At 34.7% G+C, this 23,538-nt stretch overlaps 1 protein-coding gene and 1 pseudogene across 3 annotated transcripts in view; both read right to left on the bottom strand.

Annotated features, from left to right (window-relative positions):
- LOC109050879 (SH3 and multiple ankyrin repeat domains protein 2-like) overlaps nt 1-7,156 on the bottom strand; it is an 88,027-nt gene extending 80,871 nt beyond the window's left edge. For all 3 annotated transcript variants that reach the window (XM_042753691.1, XM_042753692.1, XM_042753693.1), the window contains exon 1: nt 6,905-7,156. The gene's annotated coding sequence lies outside the window, so the exon portion shown is untranslated. The remainder of the gene's footprint in view (nt 1-6,904) is intronic.
- Nucleotides 7,157-10,915: 3,759 nt separating this feature from the next.
- Nucleotides 10,916-18,634, bottom strand: LOC109080038 (annotated as a pseudogene).
- Between the last annotated feature and the right edge of the window lie 4,904 nt (nt 18,635-23,538).

Below are 23,538 nucleotides of genomic sequence, written 5' to 3'. Positions count from 1 at the left end.
CTGAAAAAAATAATTAAAAAAAATTTAATTAAATTAAATAGCAATGTATATCACATTTGAAGCCATCATTAACTGTCAATAAATGCATTTCTGTAATCATATTTTCTATATTAGTACACCAATAGTAATGTAGAAAAAATGGTTACAGGTATGCATTTATCTACAGTAATGATGGCTTCAAACACAGCTAACTTATACATTATATTTCATATTTGGACATTAAATACATGCAGAACCAAACACTAGATTACAAAATCATACATTGGTTTTTCAGACTTCATTATTAGTTCAGAGACACTTTTGTTGTCTGAGTATTTTGGGTAATTATTTATTCCACTTGGTTAGTTTGCAAGTTCCTAATATATGGCAATAATTCTCAAGAAAGAGAAAAAAACTAGCACATACTGACCTAGAAGCATAATTCACTGTATTTAATAAGTTCAAGTTTTGCATTTTCCCTGTTAACTTCAAAAACACAAAGCCCGATGCCTTTTCATTACAGCAATTATTTATTAAAGGTAAAGCCAAAATATTGACTCTGAATGTCTGCCACTGTTGCCATGACAACTATAATCACATTTGCATTGTTAACGTTAATGGAAGTGATGCATTAAGCATTTTAGAAATGGCAGGTTTATATAAACTGTCATAATGTTTGAGGCTTAAAACACGCATCTTGCCCTCATAACTTAATATCCCACGCTCATCAAAGAAAGAGAGGAACACAAGAAGGATTCAGGAGGGAATTAAGCCCACCTTAACATCCTGAAAAACAACAGAAGATTTTTCTTCCTGAGATTTGTCGAGGAACATCTCATATGAAGCTTAGTTCACTTCCACATAGTCACTGTATCATTTTACAGCAGCAGTAGCTGTGAACACTGGGTAGCTCTCTTCCAAAAGCCTGCCTGAGGGCAGTCAAACTTGCTGTTTCAGAAACATGGACAGTACCAGGAACTGACAGCTCTCCGAGAGCTGAACCTTCTCATAAACAGTGTTTGTTTTCATAAGAGAAGCATCTAATACTGTACCATTCTTAATTTAAACCATGCACAACCATTAATATTTCATAACCAATTTACTTCTCATCAAAAAGTGCTGTGAATGTTGCATCAAAAGCTCTTGGGTTTATTTATTTACTTTTTGCAATATAGCAATTCCTAGACCCAAATCCCATCCTCGTAAAACAAAAAAGGAGCAGTAACTAGATTTTAGTGCTTGCTCATGCAAAACTAGCAATCATTATAATGCTAGGACAGTTGCCAAGGCGTTGCTACAGTGTTCTACATGGTTTCTACAGCATTGCTTGTATGTTACAGGTGACTGCAGATCAAAAGAGTCCATACTCAAGTCTGTATTAAAATAAAATATTAAGCTGTTAAAATAAAATTGTATATATATATATATATATATATATATATATATATATATATATATATAATATATATTAACCAAAAAAATATTAAACTATTCTTTTTTAAATATTATTTATTTATTTATTTATTGGAGCACCAAATCAGAATATTAGAATGATTTTTGAAGAATAATGACTTAATTTGTAATTTAAGATGGAGTAATGATGCTGACAATTCAGCTTCGCCATAACAGGAATAAATTATGTTTGAAACATTAAAGTAGAAATTGGTTATTTAAAATGATTCAAATATTTCACAAAATAGTGCTGAATGACAATGGTTAAACTGAGAATCGCAATTATTTTGCTCAAAAATGATGATTATTGTCATTTTGGAAATTTCTTTTTAAATTTTTCCAGAATTATTGCACTTTCATATAAGCACAAATCAAGAGAACATCAACTCATATGAATGTTTTATTTTTCTACCTCATCTACTTTCCAGATTTAGTATATTTATCATATAATTTAACATACTCTCTATGAAAAACAGTGAAAATCCTAATATTATATATATATATATATATATATATATATATATATATATATATATATATATAAAATCTAAACACTAACAGGGAAAATAATCAGAGAGGAAAATTTTGCAGGTGATTACGCTTAATTAGACAGAAAAATCATAACATGATTAAAACAAAACTAATTATGCCATTTCACAATATTTCTATTTTAGGTGTAATAAAAAAAGAAACAAAGCCTTGTTGAGCATAAGAGACTTCTTTCAGAAAAATCAAAATAATCTTACTAACCCCAAACTTCTGAACCGTAGTGTAAATAAGTGTAAAATAAAGGCAAAATATATTTATCATCACTGAATCAATCTAAATACACTAGGTTTCAACAACAAAACTAAAAGAATTATTTCACATATAAATAGCTCCATAACAAATTTTAAAGTATTTAAAATACTGGTCTGCAAATATGGCTCGGCTCCCTCCTTCAAAGGGATTTCTTGCCCATTTTATCATCTGCCAGGCGACAATCCTAAGTCCAATTGCTTAGAAAAGAAATAGGACAGCTCTCCTCAATAAACCCAATGGTGTGCGCTATCATTCCTATCCACAGCCATTAGATGCTATATTTGAATGAGCAATAGAAGTGACGCTTGCTTCTGTGAGCTGTCTGGAAGGAGAAGGGTAACTAAAGTGTGGGTTTCATCTGGGCCAATCAGTAAACCACAGAGAAGAGAGGAGAGAAACAGAGCTGTGGGACTCAGAGGAGCAGGAGAGTATGAGAGCGAGGGAGCGAGACGGAGGAATAGACAGAGAGAAAAGTGTCATACAGAGGCGAAAAGAGAGGGAGAGCGAAAGGGGGACAGGCTGGCCTGGATCTGTGTCCGCTTGCCTTACCCCTGGTGACTTCACGGCATCACCACGCAGCTGTAAAATAGGGCAAGACTGGGGCTCAAATATACACGGTGGTGCGAGACTAGTAGAATCACAGCAAAGCAGTTTTGGAGCTGTCTGAAAATCAGCGTTATAAACAAGTGAGGTGAAGCTGATGAAAAATAAATGAGAACCAAGGCCCAGTTCCATCACAACATGTCATCTAACCCCTCCCATGGGCTACAGTCAATCTGAGCTCATCCAGGAATCCGCAAGTCAATACGGGGAACAATTATTGCCCCCGGAGGACCGCCACTGCTTTACACCATATCAGCAGAGTACAAACAATGGCAGTATATTGTTCCTCAGAGAGGTTCTCATCTTTTTATTCATCCATCCATTCAACCGCTCACTCTCTAGGGAAAATTAAATCAATTTAGGGGCTCCATTTATTGATTCCTTCACTCCACGTGTTGTCAAGTACATGACGGTCCTTAACTGAAGTGCATATAATATAATAATGAAGCCATCAGATCTTAATGAAATGCACTTATGTTCATTCATTTGAAAAATGGCTACTCAGCTGTAGTTTGCCATGCTCCAATCTAATTGTACTTTGAAGCAGATAAACACAAAAATAGCACTAAAGTTACTTATGCAATTTTTTTATTTCTCACTCTGTATTGTTGTTTTTGTTTATCTCAAATTCTCTGAACTGTTAAAAAGTGCTCTGTAGTTTAATGCTCTGCATTTGTGTACTAAATACAAACACAATGTTTTATAAATAAAACTACGACCATTAATAATTTAACAAGAGACATTTACAGTAGATGGCATAAAACAATGAGGGGTTCACAATAAATTAAGGTAACTGTTCAATTTGAAGAGGTGCTTTATATATATAAAACATAAACACCCTATTTAGCTTTGTTTTCCTACTGACGTCCTCTCTACAGTCTTCCTACATTATATGTACGCATTGCTTATTTGCTTTGCATTGCTTTGATTGTTCAGTGTACCTCCGACGTGACATCCCCTGATATCTTGAAATTGTAAAAACTGACTCGTTATACACTTGTAATTTCTCCTATCTCCAACACAATTTCAGTATAGTCAGTATAGTAAATCATCAACAACAACAACAAAAAACGCAGTGTTACATACTTATCCACAATTATCCCCTTTTTCATTATGGCAAATGTAGGCTAAGTGCCCCGTTTCTGATCCTTCGTTCATTTGTTTAATTGATATTTTGCCTAACTTTGAGGTTTCTTTGCACCTGCGAGTTTGATGATACACTAATGCGATAATAAAAGCTAACTTACAACTGGTAAATTTAGTAACTCCTTTAACACTGATATATAAATATCTATAATAAATAAATATATAAAGAATGAAAAAATTACGTTTATTGATAGGAAACTTACAAAATATCTTCATGGAACATGATCTTTCCTTAATATCCTAATGATTTTTGGCATAAAAGCAAAATCAATCATTTTAACCCATATAATGTATTGTTGGCTATTGCTACAAATATACCCATGCTACTTATGATTGGTTTTGTGCTCCAGGGTAACATTGTGGATCATTTAGGACGAACCGGTTCACTATAGTGAATCGACTTTGAAACACTACATGAGGACCGTTTAGGACTCACTGACTCACTGAAATGTATTTGACTTTCAAACTCTATGAGAGAAGTGACCATTTGAAATGAACCGATTCACTAGAATAAATTGGACTTCCAAATGCTGCACACAGTGTGAGATATCAAGAGAGAAAGAACTGTTTGGGTGAGTATATTTGATAATTCCCTCAGCACAGACGTGGAAAGAGTAGCTTGTACTTGAACACTTATATGTCTCCTACTTTTAGTTAGTTACTCTCCAACACTACAGCTGCTATAAACCAGACAGACCGTCACAGACGGAGTCCTGGAATCATCTTTTGGGCTTGCTTATGTACATAAATCGCTTAGAAGCCTGAAGTGGACAGTGTGTGGCTGCAAATCCAGTCTGCTAAAATCCTCCTCTCTGCTTCTTATCTCAGTGGGACACAGGATGACAGAAAGCTTCCAACCCCATCCCTGTAATGGATAGATCACCACAGCCGCTCAGCCGCACAGCTGCACAGCTGCAGCTCCTATTTGTTATAAGCAGAACCCTTGACCGGCGTGCTGAAGATGCCTCACAATACTGATAATGTTGTTTGTCTTCTAATTACCGTTTTCTGCAGGCAATCTGCCTGGAATCTTTTATGCTCAATCACAACAGCAATCAAACTCATTGTGTTTTGAATATCGCACATTGGTCAAAAGCCCCACTGAATGCCACAGAAACGAAAAGAGAGCTCTGATGTATTTATTAGGACTCTTGAGAGGAAAATCACATCTTGACATGTTGCTGAAGTACGGTAGGCTGAGATGGCAGCAGCAAAGGCAGAATTTGCTGAACGGAGCAGTCAGTGTACGTCAACTTGAAAGCTGAGGTTGATTTCCTGTCTTCTGACATCTCCTGTAGTCCTAAACTTAGCCTTTGCTATACAGTTTTTGGAGATAACCAAAGAGAAATTTTCATCATGAGATTCGGTTTCATATCAAAACATCTGGATTTAGGAAATTTTGAAACCGGAACAATTGCTGAATGTACTGATAAAGCCACTGGACGCTGAGTGGTTGAGTTAAGGCTAGATGTCTTTTAAAGTCTCCTGATACTTATCAAGGAAGATACAATGGATTGTGGCTCTGGCGGCCCTGAGAAGTGTCACTAGTGGAATCGCTCTTTTCCGTTGCTATGGAGTCGCAGGTTGGAAAGCCCATGAGACCAGCAGTACCCTAGCAGTGGATGGGAGAAAACCGGAATCTGCGCATAATGTGGCGTGTCTGAATAATGCTGACCTAAAAACTCTTTTAAGAGGCACATAAATTATTGTCAAATCTCCTGGAGGATTTTAAGTTCCCAAGGGATGCTGGAGACACTTCAGCTTTGAATTTTACAAACATCATTTTTTGGGTTTTGTTTTCTTTAATAAACAGGGTATTTCCAAGTATATGCAGAAAAATAACCACTATAGTCTACTGCTTTCCATTTTGCATCACTTGTGTTCCTGCATACGTGTTTATCTCCATTAGTTATAGTCCAATACATTGGTTTTTGATATCACTTTGCATCACTATTCTTCCACAAAATATGTTTATTTGTGTTAGTTAAAGACTGATCTAATGGCTAAACTGATAAATCAGCCAAAATTTGGCCACTTTTCCAATATCTACATGTAAAATTTATATTTAAAAAAATAATAATTTTGTTAATTTTTGAGGAAAATTAATTTCAGGGTACTTGTGTAAAACTCAGCTGCTGTAATTCAGTTGACTCTCTGGAAGAATTGATTCTTGGTTGTTCATTATTTCCCAATAATGACCGTTGCCCATGGCAACGCTGTATATCTGACCTCATCTTATGTTTCATAGCTGCCCGTCTTTCGTCCTTAAGTAATACAACAAAAAAAAGCAAATCATTATTTCATATTAATATCAATTCAGTGTTTCATATTTATCAAGTACGCCTAAACTTCTTTATAGCACTAAAACTTTGTTACATTTGATAAGATGTTATCAAAGAATATTTCTCAACAAATTTTACTGATTAGATAGGCTTCACATCACAGATGTTTTTGCCAAGAGACTTTTTCCCCTCTCCTTCTTGTATATAAAGGTCTCTAAACTTTGGGGATCGTTTTTGCTTCCCCATAATACAGAGATCATTAGACCAACCTTTTAATGATCGATCTCACAGAAGAAAATCATTGATTTTTCAAGTGCAAATGAATATTTATGTCTAAACATCTTTTTCAGATTCTATACACCCCATGGGTTGACTATAGAAGCAGCACAGCATGACAAAACGCATTTGATCGGTCTGTCTGAGATACAGGGGAAGTTGCCATAAGCTTGTCCGTCACCAGCCTCACATCTCCAGCATCACAGCTCGTCAAATGTGGGTTCTCTCCGACAATACAAACTTAGAAGTTCCTCATCTTTGCCTTTAAAGTCAATAAACCTATAATGAAAACTGCATTCGATAATGAGAAAACTGCAGGGACAAAACGGACGTGTAGTGGAGAGAAAACAAAGGTGCGTACTTACAGCATTCAGCGCACTTTTCCCTTTCTTTGGTTCTTTATCCTTTGTCCAAAGGAATAGAAATCTCCGTAGAATCGCTCGCGTTTGTCGAGTATTCCGAACAGAGATGGGAGTGACCCCTTTAGCACTTCTTCGGGGGAAGAGGACTGTGTATTCCGCATGTGTGGACAGTGTTAAATGCGCAACATCGACCCGAGCGCGCAGCACACGCAAGGGGAGGCAGAAAATGTTAGCGCTGGATTCAGGGGCTCTTCTGACCAGCGGATCCAGCACTAGAGGGGTTTACTAATGCAGGCGGGGCTGAGCGCACCTGGTATGGGACAACGTTTGAATTGGGGGTTTGAAGCATTTCCGATTTAAAAAAAGACATTTGAATATATTATACGTTTGTTTTAAAATTATTATTTCATGATCGTTCATGTAAATGTTTTAGTATTGTACCTAAAATAGACCATAGATGATCGTTTTACATGTCCCTTCTGATACCATTACAGTCCCGAAGTCTGTTAAACTCTGTTACACTCCTCTCCTGAAGGCTGACTCTGATAAACGTAAATATAGATGATAGATAGACACACAATAGACAGATAGACAGACAGGACAGACAGACAGACAGACAGACAGATAGATAGATAGATAGATAGATAGATAGATAGATAGATAGATAGATAGATAGATAGATAGACAGACAGACAGACAGACAGACAGATAGATAGATAGATAGATAGATAGATAGATAGACAGACAGACAGATATGTAGTGATAGACAGACAGACAGACAGACAGATAGATAGATAGATAGATAGATAGATAGATAGATGCATTTTATCATTGATAGAATGATAGATATAATGGTATAACAAAGATGATAGATAGATGACAGACTGAATAGATAGATATGTAGTGATAGACAGACAGACAGACAGACAGACAGATAGATAGATAGATAGATAGATAGATAGATAGATAGATAGATAGATAGATAGATAGATAGATAGATAGATAGATAGACATGTAGTGATAGATAGATGACAGACTGACAGATAGATATGTAGTGATAGACAGACAGACAGACAGACAGATAGATAGATAGATAGATAGATAGATAGATAGATAGATAGATAGATAGATAGGTAGATAGATAGATAGATAGATAGATAGATAGATAGATAGATAGATAAAACACTGATAGATAGATAGATAGATAGACATGTAGTGATAGATAGATGACAGACTGACAGATAGATATGTAGTGATAGACAGACAGACAGACAGACAGATAGATAGATAGATAGATAGATAGATAGATAGGTAGATAGATAGATAGATAGATAGATAGATAGATAGATAGATAGATAGATAGATAGATAGATAGATAGATAGATAGATAGATAGATAGATAGATAGATAGATAGATAGATAGACATGTAGTGATAGATAGATGGACAGACAGACAGACAGATATGTAGTGAAAGACAGACAGGCACAGACAGACAGACTAGATTTTTTACAGTCTATGAGATAGACAGTCAGACAGACAGACAGACAGACAGACAGACAGACAGACAGACAGATAGATAGATAGATAGATAGATAGATAGATAGATAGATAGACAGACAGACATGTAGTGATAGATAGATGGACAGACTGACAGATAGATATGTAGTGACAGACAGACAGACAGACAGACAGTCAGACAGACAGACAGACAGACAGACAGATAGATAGATAGATAGATAGATAGATAGATAGATAGATAGATAGATAGATAGATAGATAGATAGATAGATAGATAGATAGATGATAGACATGTAGTGATAGATAGGCAGACAGACAGACAGACAGACAGACAGAGAGATAGATAGATAGATAGATAGATAGATAGATAGATAGATAGATAGATAGATAGATAGATAGATAGATAGATAGATAGATAGATAGATAGATAGATAGATAGATAGATAGATAGATAGACATGTAGTGATAGATAGGCAGACAGACAGACAGACAGACAGACAGATAGATAGATAGATAGATAGATAGATAGATAGATAGATAGATAGATAGATAGATAGATAGATAGATAGATAGATAGATAGATAGATAGAATGTACAACGTATAATAGATAGCTATAATGTATACTGCAAGAAGTGTATCATATGTAGGAGCTGAAAATCTAAAGTGGCAGGATTGATATCTGCCTCCTCTCAGCATGACAGATTCACTGCTGTGTAGGAAGGGATTAATTAGCAAACACTTGCATTTAATCAATACATACAATCAGAAAGTTTGGTCTGTATCAGTAATCATACACACAGTGGGCAATTGAGCAGCACTTCCGAACCTGAGCCAAACACTAGAAGATTGCAATGTTCTTCACTAGTAATGAATGTGCTGCATTGTGTGCGAAATAAAGGAGCAGCGAAATAAGATTTTAATAAGCATGAATAGATTTCATAATGGATCTGAGCCTACTCTCCTTTTCTTTTTCTTCCCCTCCCTCTCTCTATTTCTCTCTCTTTCTCTTGTTGTCTAGATGCATTAATCACTGTAACCTCCTAGATGTCTCCACCTTCATTTGTCTTTGATTTCTCCGTCAGTCAGAAGTGGGGCAGTGTCTGCAGTAATAAGTCAGGCTTCTTAACCCTCTCCTACTGTACACCCTTTACAACCCACATCGTCCAGAACCCACAAAACTGGGTCTCCTTGTTATAATTAGAAACTGGAGGTGATACTGTACATAGACCGGAGCCATTCACTCAACCTTATGTCGTTCCAAACCTGTATGAATTTCTTTTTTCTGCTAAGCACAAAAGATGACATTTTACAGAACATTGGGGTCTAGCGTTAATTTGGACCCCATTATCTTTTATTTTATGGACAAAAAAAATATTAATAATCATATTTTAAAAAGATATTTTATTTTGTGTTCCGCAGAACAAAGTCAAACAGTCCAAATCTTTTTGGATGTACTAGTTCACACAAACAATTAAGAAAACAGATCCTCTACAGTGAATGGGTGCCGTCAGAATGAGAGTCCAAATAAGAGACCAAATTTTAGCCAGGAGTAACAATTTTAAAGTTAAACACCCTAATCATGGATCTGTTTCTAACAAACACACAGCTTTTCACTTCATAAGATGTTAATTGATGGACTGGAATCGTGTTGATTACTTGTGGATTATTGTGATGTTTTTATCAGCTATTTGGACTCTCATTCTGACGGCACCCATTGACTGCAGAGGATCCATTGGTGAGCAAGTAATGTAATGCTAAATTTCTCCAAATTGTTCTGATGAAGAAACAAACTAATCTACAGCTTGGAAGGCCTGAGGATGAATACATTTTCATCAGATTTTCATTTATGGGTAAACTATTCCTTTAAGGAGCCAGCGTTTGAAACTTTTTATGGTTCATTTCTGGATTTTTTGTCTCCAAAGCCGACTACAGATGAATAATATGTAACAGGATGCTTCTAGAGGGATTTGAAGAGTATTTAAACAAAGTTTTAAAACAAGCTGTTTTCACACTGATTCGATAATAGATGCTACTGCAATAATATACTTTACCTCCAATATTTTTGCCCTAGATTGGTAGGTTTCAGCTGTGAGACACAGTGTACTATTCTGTTGCTTAGCCAGAAAGTATCAGCTGCGCATCTGGCCTACATTAAACTGACCTGTTTTCTTATCGTCATCAAGTATTTAGGGCTATTGATGATTACAGTAAAACCCTTAGAGGGCAGGATCCAATCTGCTTTATTGTTAGATTAAATGGGCGTTTTGGTTCAGATGATCAAATTATATTATAATGTGGTTATAAGCAGGTTTGAGCAAGGTATTTAGCATAAATTCTTAAGCAAGTTAGTACACTGATCTCAAGGGCGTTTCATGGTAATATCACAGCAGCAGTCTGCCATCCGGTGGCCTTGATGAAGAATGATCTCAAACTTGAAAGCTGAAGAACATACTGTCAATTTGTGTCTAAGAAATAGCATAAATACAAAGAGAAATTTATTGAAAATATGTAAATGTATTTATTGAACAATTCATTGTGGCTGTAGATGTGAATCCTTGTACAGGGGAACTTGAAACAAACGTCCGCAGTACAAACACAAGACGTGACATGGTGCAAAGGCTAGAAGGAGAGTCCAGGACAGAGGAGAATGAAAGAGGAGGGATTTAGAAGCACTTCCTGTGGACAATTGAGGGTCCGGCCTCCTCGTACTCATCTTTGCTGATCCACATCTGCTGGAAAGTAGACAGGGAAGCCAAGATGGAGCCGCCGATCCAGACAGAGTATTTACGCTCAGGAGGGGCAATCATCTGTAATGGACAAAGGAAAATAAATATAATGATTTTTAGTCATCACCACCAACATTATCGTTTACAATAATTATCATCATTGTCATTATCATCATCATCATTATTATTATTATCAACAACAAACAAATCATTACAAATTGCAAAACAATAAAACAACATTGTGGAAATGAATATTCCAATTAGATAATTTTATTTAAAGAAATAAATAAAGTAAAAATAATTTAATGGTAACTATTTATTAAGTTATTTTAAATTATTAAATTTTTATAGGATGACATATTTATCCTAATCAAATATAATTATCTATTTATAATTATCTAATCAAATAAAATAATTGAGTCAAATAAGAATCATGTAAAAATAAAAAGTTAAATACAATAACTATTTGCTCCTGAAAAATTATTTTAGAATTATGATTCATTTTTACTCTTGTTTGATTTTTAGTTGGATATTACATAATCTTTATCAGATGCCTCATAGGCAGCTGAAATTCACAGGAGAATTACAGGAGTTTTACAATCATGTATCTCTACATTCTGATTGATGTACAGTACTGCAGGGATATTTGATCCTTCAGGAAACATCCCCCTTTAGAGAATTATGTTCTAAAATATTTTAGTCTAAGTTATGCTACATAGGCTATTTTAATCCCATATTAATTAAAATTATTATTATTAAAATATTAATTTTTCATTCATTATTTTGTATTATTAAAACATTAAATATTTTTCCTTCATTATTTTCCCTCATTATTTTCTAGATGAATGATTACTTAATTATTTTTTGTGTCATATATATATATATATATATATATATATATATATATATATATATTAATACGAATACATTGGTTCTGCATATTTACTTTGGACATTTAAACATAAAATTAATCTACACATAAAATAAAATGTTAATGTAAAAAAAAAAAAAAAAAATAATAATAATAATAATAATAATAATAAAAAAAAAACTGTACCTTGATCTTCATGGTGCTGGGAGCCAAAGCTGTGATCTCTTTCTGCATCCTGTCACCGATACCAGGGTACATGGTGGGTACTCGCCAGACAGTACATTGTTGGCATACAGATCCTTACGAATGTCAATGTCGCACTTCATAATGCCGTTGTAAGTGGTCTCATGAATACCAGCAGACTCCATACCTACAGACAATGTAATTTAGATGATGAATGGTACTATACATGAAACATACTTCTATTTAAATACATTACATATGCAGTACCATGCTAATTCACGATTACATAATAGCTCTGATTTCATTAAGGGAAGAACTGCTGGTTAGCCATTGTCCTATCAGCTCCACTGGATAAGGAAACAGTGATTGATGTACAATGTCAAGACTAAGAACCGTGTACACCATAAATAGCCCCTCAGCCTTTGGCCATATACTGAAACACTCCTAATTAGTTCCTGATAAAAGGTGATCTGTCACTGTGTCACCTCTCCTAAAAGTGCACTGTAATGTATGAATAAGCTCTAAAAATGCAGTTGGTTGAATTTTTCTCAGTGGGAAACTTGACCGCTTCGCTGTGCCCATGGAAGGTGGGTTTAATTCTGTTGCTGTGCATAGACTGGTTTGTAAATGATTGAGAATTATTAATAACATGAATTTTTCATCAGTGGGAATGTAGGCTTGGCAAAGGCTCAAACGGGAGAATATATTTTGAGTGTGGGCTTAGTGGTTAAGTGTAGGCCTTGTTTCAAAATTGCTAGAAACTTACACAAATAATTGATTTAAAAAAAAACAAAACAATCTACAGTCTATCATTAAGAAGAAACCTACAGGAATGTAAACATGTTTTCTTGTTATGTCCACATAACAAATGTTGTCTTCTCAAGAGCTACTTGATTGTGCCAATTAAATAATTTATGGTTGACCAGCAAAATAATTAGTGAAATTTTTTTTTTCTTGTGAGAAAACACGACAGACAAAAATAATTATTGGATTACTTTGGAAACATATCTCATATTTTAGATCTAATCCTACTCTAATTAAATAATAATCTAAAATATATGAAATATATATATATATATATATATATATATATATATATATATATATATATATATATATATATATATATATATTATATATTATTATTATTATTATTATTATTATTATAACCTGCTGCAATAATCGAGGAAGTAGAATTGTTACTCTTAAATTATTTGTATTTAAAATCATTTTATTATTTTATAAATAATCAATGCATTCTGATATGAACATTTATTAAAATAACTTAGATCCAATTATAAAAGGATAATCCAAAGTAAAATAATTATATAAAATAATAATTAAAATAAAAAATAAAATGGTTACTCTTTATTAAGTTATTTTAAATATTTTTTTTATTTTATAAATATTAATTGGATTTTTCTAGGAAGATATATTTATCCTAATCAAATATAATAAGAATCATCTAAAAACATAAAATAAAATAAAATAAAATAAAATAATCAAATCAAATAAGAATAATGTAAAAATATTTTTTTTGCTCCTGAAAAATAATTTTAGAATTATGATTTGTTTTTACTCTTGTTAGATTTTTAGTTGGATATTACATAATCTTTATCAGATGCCTCATAGGCAGCTGAGATTCACAGCAGAACTAGAGTTTTACAATCATGTATCTCTACATTCTGATCAATGTACAGTACTGCAGGGATATTTGATCCTTTAGGAAACATCCTCCTTTAGAGAATTATGTTCTAAACTATTTTAGTCTAAGTTATGCTACAGTACATAGGCTATTTTAATCCTATACAGAAGTTCCCATTAGAAATCATTCTAATTGTGATATAAATTCCAATAATATTTTGCATTAGGTAAATAAAGCAGAACCAAGGAGTACAAGGCGGAGGCGATGAATAATGTACATATACTGAAATGAACAACTGAGAAACTGACCAATGAAAGAGGGCTGGAAGAGGGTCTCGGGGCAGCGGAACCTCTCGTTACCGATGGTGATGACCTGACCGTCGGGCAACTCGTAGGACTTTTCCAGCGATGAGGAGGAGGCTGCGGTGGCCATTTCATTCTCGAAATCAAGAGCCACGTAGCACAACTTCTCCTTAATGTCACGAACAATCTCCCTCTCGGCTGTAATAGGGAGTTAGAAAGGTATTAAATGCTTTTTAATTATTAAAAAACAGCAGCTGGTTCAATTCACTTTTAACCGCAGATACCAGCGTTAACCAAAAGGTGGTGCTGTTCAGCTAATGGACATTTCATTACAGCGTTAAACGGTGAAACTAGAACACTTGCGAGACTATCCACCTCTTCTTCAACTCGGAAGTAAGCCTATGGGCAAGACTTCCGGTTCATTAGCCACTATAGGAAAATAAGGAGAAGAATAGTAACGTGTAGTAAACGGTAAAAATGTTTGCATTATAAACCAGTGTGTTCATAATTAAGAATACATTCAAATAATATGGTAAGACACACTAATTTTCAATATCAAGTAGCGATACAAATTGTTTTGTGCGGCTAAAATAGTTGGACATGGATGAGACCGGAAGCCATACCCATAGAATTTAAGAATGGCACATTTTTTACAGGAAGAAAAAGGTGTATAAAATAGTCCAAATGAATCAATATTTTACATTTAACACTAAGTTTGCAATCTAGTAAGTGAGTGCAAACCAGTATAATTTATGTGAAGACTGCAGAGAGTGAGGTAAATGACCAGTTGTGACGAACGAGTAGCCTCTCTCAGTCAGGATTTTCATCAGGTAGTCAGTCAGGTCTCTGCCGGCCAAATCCAGTCTCATGATGGCATGTGGAAGGGCGTAACCCTCATATACGGGCACATTGTGGGTCACACCATCACCAGCGTCCAGCACAATACCTGGAGCATATAAAAGCATGAAAAAAAAAAAAAACACATAGACGCAGTTTAGAGCAACTACTGTATAGTCAATGACGTAGACGCTAACCTGTGGTACGGCCAGAGGCGTACAGTGAGAGGACAGCCTGGATGGCAACGTACATAGCCGGAACATTGAAGGTCTCAAACATGATCTGAAATACAAATAGAAACCAACATATTTTAATATTATGGGCATAAGACCATTAATGCCATGATTCTGAAGTCTTCAAAGGACTTGCCTGGGTCATCTTTTCCCTGTTGGCCTTGGGATTCAGAGGAGCCTCAGTCAGGAGGACGGGATGTTCCTCAGGAGCCACACGGAGCTCATTGTAGAAGGTGTGGTGCCAGATCTGAGAAAATAATATTGCATTTTTCATTATATATGGAGAAACACTGGTCACATTTACCATTATTTGGCAAATTTTCACGAGCAAAATGTATGGGATTGCATTTGTGTCAAAAGGTCAACGATCCATGTCTACATTCATTGCGTACTTCGTAAGATAAATTTATATACGTTGATGTATGTGTTTTTTTATGTTGTCTTTTTCTGTTATCGTGTTCTGTTGTGTAAAGGCTGTTTCCAAAAATGATAGCTTTCCGTTTGTGCCAAAAAACTGTCAACTCGAATGTCTACTGTTTCTGTTTGTTTTGGTTCAAATTTGTGTTGTCCTCCTTGTTAATGTTCTCAGTGAATGTTCTGCAACACATTTTACAGCTATCCAGGTTAACAAACAGAACATTTACATTTTTTTAAGAATTTGTTTTCTCACCATCTATCTCAGTCCCTGTTTACAGTAGTGTGTTTTCGTATTGAAACAGCGTTTTAAAAATGAAAACGATCCTCGTCTACACTGGCGTTTTCACTGTGTTTCAGAAATGATCTCCACCCACACTACACAACCGAAAACGTATGTCACATGACCATTCATGCAGGTACAACCATAGATACGTATAGCTAGTTTCCCTATTATTGAGATGGCGTCGACATGCTTGGAGCAGTCGAATGGGGAATGTACCTATACATATCTATGGAGAGAAAATGTAGGCAACCACGCCATCATTTTCAAAAGTTTCCATTTTGGTCCGTTTACACTGAAACACAACCCCAAATTTTTCAAACTAAAACAGGATGTGCAGCATTTTCAAAAGTCTCCATTTTTCGAGGGTCGAAAATGGCAGAGTTGTGGAAATGACAGGCATAACCATTGCAAAAGTTATGCTTTTTTAAACGAAAATGCACTAGTGTTAACGTAGGCTCAAACTCTGAATATTTTAACAAAAAATGAAGATGAAACATGAGGATTATAGATTCATTCAAGTTTATAGATCAGAAACATAAATTAATCTAAAGGTTTAAGAAAACTCATTATTGAAAAAAATCTACACATTCATTTGTTTACCTGGATACCTGTTTTTATTTTTTCAATAAGGAGTTTTCACACCATCTTTCTAAAATGCAGAACATTGTACAATATAGATAAAGATTTTAGAAAACTCATTGAAAAAAATCTAAACATTCTATTTGTTTATCTGGATGTTGCAGAACGTTTATCGAGTGATAACTTGAGAAGCATAAAACCGAGCTTTTGGCACAATTGTAACTCCATAGAAATCCATTCATTTTAACTGGAATCAAAGTGATTGAAAATTTTGTGTGAAGGTGAAAGGTTTCAACAGATTTTGCAATGGGTTCTAGTTGTTCTTGTGAATTTGCCTCGTTGACCAACGGAAAGTTATTTTGTTTGACTTCAGTGTGAGATGTGCTCCATAGATCCCTACACTACTGACAATAGACAAGGGAATTTTGTGACCGCACTTTGCTCCTTAAAAGTAAATAATTGTATGGTCTACCTTCTCCATATCATCCCAGTTGGTGATGATGCCATGCTCAATGGGGTATTTGAGGGTGAGGATGCCTCTCTTGCTCTGGGCCTCGTCTCCTACATAGCTGTCTTTCTGACCCATACCGACCATGACACCCTAAAGAACCATAATGCAAGCTTTCAGTCACAATCCACACATTTCGATTCTACATTTGATTTACATACTGTAGCTCATTCACACTCCTTTTCTAGAATTAATGTTTGCTTATTAACATTTGAAGCAAGGATTGATGCTAGCAGAGTATTGCCTTTACGGGTCAAAGCATAAGTACTGTGACTTAAGAGGTGCTTTACTGACTGGATCAAAATAAGACTAAGCACCAGTTGACGTGAATAAACTTTGTCGTCTCACCTGATGGCGAGGTCGGCCCACAATGGAGGGAAACACAGCCCTGGGAGCATCATCCCCGGCAAAGCCGGCCTTCACCAGACCTGAGCCATTGTCGCACACCAGAGCGGTGGTCTCTTCCTCATCACACATGTTTGCTTAGACAGCTGGTGTTTGAACACAAATGGCACGGATGCAAACACATGACATATCCATTTAAAAGCAGAAGGATTTTCTCATGCCTATTAAATACTTGTCTTTGCTTGTTGAATTCATGTAGCACTTGAAGCTAAATGTAAATGATTCATCTTCTGTGCTTAAAAAGAGCTTTTCTGACATCTTCAGTTAAGACCTACCCTCCCTACGGCAGACTCACTGTATGCTATAAATAATGCATATTTTATTATTTATTTGATATCTTGAGTTGAGCATAAAAAGCTTTAGTTTGTAATATTTTTATAGCGCTGCTTCAGTATTTGAAGTTGTTTTAAAATGCAAAATATAAGCATTTCATTGGTCCACTGTGTACTGTATGTAACAAATAATTCATTAAGTAATTCATTATTAATAGGATAGTTCGCTCAAAAATGGAAATTCTGGCAACACCCTCATGTTGTTCCAAACCTGTATGACTTTATTTCTTCTGCGGAATATGATTTGAAGTGATTCAGTGAAAGTCACTGACTTTCAATATACACTACTGTTCAAAAGTTTGGGGTCACTAAGATTTTTGAAAGTCTCTTATACTCAAGCATGCTGCATTTATTTGATCAAAAATCCAGTAAAAACATTAATATGGTAAAATATTATTACAAATTAAAATAACAGTTTTCTATTTTAATATATTCTAAATTTAATTTATTCCTGTGATGGCAAAGCTGAATTTTCAGCAGTCTTTGATGTCACACGATCCTTCAGAAATCATTCTAGTATGCTCATTTCTTGATCAAGGGTCAAAGTTTGAATGGTAGTGTATGGATAAAAAGTTCTTCAAAATATCTCAATTTTTGTTCCACCAAGACATACAGGTTTGGATTCGAATTTTCAAATTTGAATGAACTAACATTCCAAATATCCAAAAGCCAATCTTCACTACGCTATCTGCTGTAGTCCAACAACCTGTTTAAAATAAACCATCCATTGAAGTAGACTCACCCAGGAGAGCTTGCACAAGAGGCCTGGAAAACTTGCTCCCTCGAGCGATAGAAAATAAGAGAGTGAGCGGCCAGTTCACCTGTCCTGTATTTATATAGGAGCCTTGTCACCAGGGCTTCAGAACCTCAAGCCTTTTTAGGACACATTATAACCCTGCATCACTCAAAGGTGGGCCGTCCCATGTGAAGATGGAGTATTGGAACGGGTCTCACAATGTAGACTATCCACTGACAGTTGCATTTAATATTAGAAGATAATTTATGGCTCTCGAGGACAGTGTGGACTATTGTTGGAAAGAGAGGTGGCCAGTTCACTGGGAGAGAATGGCATCCCTGGGGCCGTTATAAATAAGACGCCAAGCATTGGTCATAATAGACGAATGACCATTTGTCTGTTATCTGTCAGTTGTGAGGAACTTCTAGCTGGCCTTCAAAGGAAATTCACATTGCCGCCCCATATGGGTGTGGACTTTACAACCAAAGCCTACCAAAAGAGGAATGATTTTCAGCGTCTCTCCCGAAAGAAAATCACGACCTCTAGGAAATTGACAATGCGCCACACTTTGTGATGTTTGTAGGGCTGTTGTATGTGTGGGTGGTCTAATAATTACAGGGCCGTAAATGCTACTTGATTGCATTGTGTCAAGAGAACGGCATTGTGCTGCTAACAATGACAAGTGGCACGTTTTACAAGTACGGTCAATGACTTTTTACCTCCACAAATCCCATCTTTTACATTGTGAGAACTCTTAGACATGTTTGATACCCTATTATCTAACATATAATTACTGTAGCATAAAAAAAACTAGTTTTAACAACATCAAATAGTGATTTCTTGACCTTCTCAGCTGTTTCTAACCATTCCTAGCATGCAAGAACATAATTTAAGTTTTAATTAATGGTAAAAATGTCCTTCAGTTATAAACTTATTTTAATGACCAATAATATATTAGATAAAATATATTACATTTAACAGATTTTATGCAATGCAACCCTGTTACCCAGTGTTGTTTTTGTTAAAAATAATAATTTTGATAACTATTATAACTACTGTTAATTTTAATAATTTAAATTCAGCCCAAATGAAATTAAATATTAGATAAAAAATCTTAAACTTGAATTATAAACGAGAAATTAAATAAGTAAATGAAATAAGTTGAAGTACTAAAATTACTAAAACAATTACTTAATTAAAAAATTTATTAAGAAACAAACTTAAGAAAATGACAAAAGCACATTACATAATTACTAAAATGTAAAACTGAAAACAAAAATATATGTCAATTCAAAATATGAATAAATATTATAATAGTACACAAATAATACTAAAATAACACTACTGTGTTAAAATTGTGACATCCAACAACTAACATTATTTGGTGGGAAGACAAATAAATACTGTAATTTCATTCCATTTTCTCAATATTTCTGTTGACTAGCCTTCAACCCTGTTACCTTCAATATATGTTGTGAGCTACAAACCAACATTTGGTCCCAAATTTGCAAGCTCCTATTGAGTAACAGCAAATTTAGGTTAAATTTTATATAAAGCTAAAAATATTGTAACATAGCTTTCCCTTTTTCAAGCATATATTTGGTATGTGTGTATGTAAGTATGTATGTCTACTTACATACAATACATACATATACAAACATATCTTTCTTATGCCAAAATGGCTTTTACTTGAAGTTATAACAATAAAACAGTAACTGGATTACTTGTATTGAGTCTTAAGGTCAAATGTTAGTCAAAGTTTACATTTTCAAGGGCAGCTGGCCATTTGCATTCTTCAGCTCACACAGAGATAATCCAAAATCTCCCTTGTTTGACTCTCTAGAGGCCTAAATTTTGGCAACGTGTCAGTTGGAGGCCACCCAGTAACGTACAATAGCGACGGCCTGCCACCTGGCCTTACATTCTGTTAATGACACATTGACAGACCCACCAGCATTGACTGTAGATGGTAAAAGAACTACTCTCTCTCTCGCACACACACACACTTGCTCATGTTGTTTTTATCACTGATACCATTTTCTCTTATTTTAGGTTAAACAATAATGCTGTGTTGATAGCATCAATGGCATGCCAATGAAATCACAGAAACTCCCAATGGTGGCCCCATAGACTTCCATTGTAAGCACACTACAGTAAATACATCTTCTGTTTGTTTTACACACTGCAGATACTGATGGTAAAGCTACATTTGTAACCTGAAATATTAATTTACATACTGACTGGAGCTTATGATTAGAATATAGAGCAGCATATAGTGTGTACTGCCTATTTTTAACACAATGTGAAACAATACACATTATGAACTGATAAACTATCAAATTAAATATATTATGTAAGGAATAAAAAATGTAAAACAAGAGAATGCAATTTTTGTCACATGAGCTCAATATTTTGCATGTTTAATCTAATGAACAGTGTCAAGTTATCATGAAAAAAAGATTAGCAGTATGCTACTCTACACATAGTAACTGTATACGTAAACTCTGTCCATTATGTAGTTTCCAAATGGCCCTGAAGGGACAACAGTAGACTGCAAGAATGTTTGTACATGTTTGTAGCCAAACAAATGCTCAAGCATACCAACAACAAGATAAATATAAAGACTCTCACTGCAGGAATTCATGCCATGTGTAACAGTACAAAAATGTGACTGCTGCTGATAAAACTGCTGTGTGTTCCCAAATGATTGACACTTTACATTAGAGCCGTCATACTGTCCTGTCATCACATTAGAGCTTCAGCCTCCCCAGCAACAGTGACACATACTGTACACACTCACATACACACATATATGGTTACAATAAAAAGGTTCAACAATATCAAACAACTTATGACAAAAAATACCACAAAAAAAAAAAACAAAACACTTTTAATTAATGCATGAACAACCACCTCCAGCCATTCTCTATCTAGATAATAAAAACAAACATTGTTTTATAGTGATTCCACATTGAAGCGCTTCTGTCACTGTCACTTCATGTGACCTCAGTCCTCTGCTGCTACTGCCTTTGTCTCATAGCTGAAATTCCTCCTCACTAAACATAGATGCATCCATTCTCAATGCCACAATGGTGCCTTTTGGAATACAGATCAGAATGAGTTTCACAATGTTGTCTTCAAAAAATATTTTATTGCTCATAAGTCGCTGTTCATAGCTCAGGAGACTCAGACTCAGGTGAGTTCTCAGACATGCATCAGAATTCCTTAAGAGAAATGAAAATTAAAAGAAATAAGAGAATCGCTGACCTACTGTAAGACTGGAAGAAAAATCTCTGATGTTTGATTGCACAAATCAAAACACTTTTTTGGCATTGTTCAAATCTCTTCTATATAGTAGTAAGAAACAATAAGACAGAGATATAAATAAATGCAAAAAATATTAAACAACCCGATAACCTGGAATACAAAGATAATAAATAGAAAGTACAATTAAATATAATATAAATGTGACTAATATAAAATACAGACACTGTTGATATATGTTGAATGTGAATTAATATATGTAAAATACAAATAAGAAAAGTAATTTAAAAAAAGATTGTATATGCATTAACATATAAACCTGATGACCTGGTATATAAATATAAAAAAATACTAGTAAAAATAAATATTACACATATATCAAATAAATAACAGATTAAACAGTGTATTTTGTAAAAAAAAATAAAAAAAATAAAAACCTTTTTCATACACTTATTGGTTATGTTTTGTTGAATATTAAGAGTGTCTCTGCACAGCATTTATTTTTTATTTTATTTTATTTTTCCTGTGTGTTTTCCTGGTGACTGGGAGAACTATGTCATGGAGAATTTTACTGCTCTTGTTATGGAGGGCCAGGAAGCCACATGAATTTTGAATAAACTGCCAGGCACTGCTTAAGAAGGCTGTTAAAAAGATATGTTACAACAGATCTGTATCAAGCTCTTTGATGCAACAGAAATGCTTTTGAAATTAGATGAAAATGTATTTAATCCTTCAGGAATACCAAACCCCAATGAGGTTTCAGAAAATGAGATACAACAAGCTACAGTTGTTTTGAAGTGATGAGTCTAAATTTAGTTACATGCAAGATTGCAGAAGTGAAAACTGGAAAAATAGGACAAAACACAGTCAGACCTCTGAGGCGTTGAGGCATTTTCTGTATCCATCTTTAGATCATTACAATATGCAATATCTAAGTGAGTGATGTGAAATACAGCCAAGAATTCAGAAATTCGTGCTCTGCATTTAACCCATCCAAAGTGAACACATCACACAGCAGTGAACACACACACACCGTGAACACACACCCGGAGCAGTGGGCAGCCATTTATGCTGCGGTGCCCGGGTGCTTTGCTCAAGGGCACCTCAGTTGTGGTATTGCCGGCCCGAGACTCGAACTCAAACTCTCTTACCACTAGGCCACAGCTTCCCCCCATCTTTACATAAGGCCAATAACCCACATCTTAAATATGCAGAACCACAAAATCATTCACAGGTCAAAAGTTCACCTTCATTAAAATTATATGATTTCTTTTAGAAACAGCAACAAATCACCTCTGAAAAAAAAAAGAATTTCCTGTAGTATATATTACATAAGAGTAACTCAATGTAATAAGCAATAATTTATATATGTATGAAATTATATAATATATAGATAGATAGGTAGATAGATAGATAGATAGACAGACAGACAGACAGACAGACAGACAGACAGATAGATAGATAGATAGATAGATAGATAGATAGATAGATAGATAGATAGATAGATAGATAGATAGATAGATAGATAGATAGATAGATAGATAGATACTCACCATGTTAATGTTCATCACAGAGAAATCGTGTACGGAAAAGTACAAGTAAATGAATTACAAATGAATTTGAGGAATGCAGTCTCTAAAAGGCACAATCTAGATTATTTATAGGGGTTAATTGTGGTTCGGCCAAAAAACAAAAAAAAAACACCATTTGAATTATGTCACTGTTAAGAATAGTTCATTGTAAGCACCATCTGTGAACACATCACATTCTGGGAGGCTCCATGCTGGAGTAAATCT

The sequence above is a fragment of the Cyprinus carpio genome, chromosome B25, assembly GCF_018340385.1.
Source record: "Cyprinus carpio isolate SPL01 chromosome B25, ASM1834038v1, whole genome shotgun sequence".
Taxonomy (NCBI): domain Eukaryota; kingdom Metazoa; phylum Chordata; class Actinopteri; order Cypriniformes; family Cyprinidae; genus Cyprinus; species Cyprinus carpio.
This window is presented reverse-complemented; position numbering and strand designations above follow the sequence as displayed.